This window comes from Mandrillus leucophaeus, unplaced genomic scaffold (genome assembly GCF_000951045.1).
Source record: "Mandrillus leucophaeus isolate KB7577 unplaced genomic scaffold, Mleu.le_1.0 Scaffold29, whole genome shotgun sequence".
Classification (NCBI taxonomy): Eukaryota; Metazoa; Chordata; class Mammalia; order Primates; family Cercopithecidae; genus Mandrillus; species Mandrillus leucophaeus.
The window spans coordinates 282,159-283,506 of NW_012103031.1; the positions used below are offsets into that span (position 1 = coordinate 282,159).

Genomic DNA, 1,348 nt, shown 5'->3' on the forward strand with positions numbered 1-1,348 from the left:
CCTTCCTTCCTTCCACGAGAGCAGCTTTTCTCCCTTCCTTCCTTCCTCCCTTCCTTCCTTCCTTCCACGAGAGTGGCTTTTCTCCCTCCCTTCTTTCCTTCCTTCCTTCCTTCCTTCCTTCCTTCCTTCCTTCCTTCCTTCCTTCCTTCCCTCCCTCCCTTCTTTTGAGTTTCGGGTCTTGTCACCCAGCCTGGAGTGCAGTGGCATGATCTCGGCTCACTTCACTATTCGCCTCCCGGATTCAAGTGACTCTCTTGCCTCAACCTCCCAAGTAGCTGGGATTACAGGTGTGCACCACCACCCCTAGCTAATTTTTTAAATCTTTATTTTTAATAGAGACAGGGTTTCACCATGTTGGCCAGCCTGATCCCGACCTCCTGACCTCAGGTGATCTACCTGCCTCAGCCTCCCAAAATGCTGAGATTACAGGCGTGAGCCACCACGCCCAGCCAGAACGGTTTTTCCTGTTTTTTCCTGGAAACACTCTTGTCCATCCTACACAGAAAGGTGTGCACCACCACTGCCCTGCTCCATCCTGAGGAGTGGCCTCTCTGGGCAGTCACGATGTGAACACTGCCCCCAATCCCTGCCAGCCACCAATCTCCCTGGGGCTGCCTCCCCAGCTAGCAGAGCCAGATGTTTTCCTCACCTTTCCATAGTAGGTTGTGGGGAGTTCAATCTCTAAGAGACGATTCCCATCAAACTTGACTTGCACCCCGATCTTGATGTTAACAATGGTGTAGATGCTGCTGGACTTGACGCTGACCCCGGGAATCTGGGAGATTGCGGGGAGGGTGACCTTTTTGCTGTTGATCTACACAGGAGGACAGTGATGGTAAGTAGGAGCAGGGACCGGAGTCCCCTCCCCAACACTTCCTCTCAGGCCTGGTCACCACACCCAGCTCACCAGCACACGGTGGCCCTTCTGCAGGGTGACCTGGGCGTCGTAGATGTCAATGTAGACCTCGTGAAGGCGGAAAGCCTCAGTTCCACCTTCCTCCTTCTCATGCTTGGCACTGATCTTGAAGAACGGCAAGGCCATGGCGGGGTGGCACACTTTCACCAGGACGTGAGTGCAGGTGTCCCGGATAGAATGGTTGCTACCATCAAAGCTCACGTAGTGAGACTCCCCCGGGAGCTGACACACTCCCATACCTGGGAGGACAGAGAGACAGCTGGGCTATGATGTTCCTCTGGCAGGTACAGGGTCCCTGGGAAACTAGTCCTGGGTTCTCCCTGCCTTCCAGAAAAGAGTCAAGACTCCAGGTCCAGCTGTGCGCAGTGGCTCATGCCTCTAATCCCAGCACTTTGGGAGGCCGAGGCGGGCTGGTTTGAGACCAGCCTGACC

General features: G+C 55.0%; 1 protein-coding gene across 1 annotated transcript in view; it reads right to left on the minus strand.

Moving 5' to 3' along the window:
• The window catches only part of ZAN (zonadhesin), a 92,835-nt gene that overhangs the window by 30,300 nt on the left and 61,187 nt on the right, over nucleotides 1–1,348 (minus strand).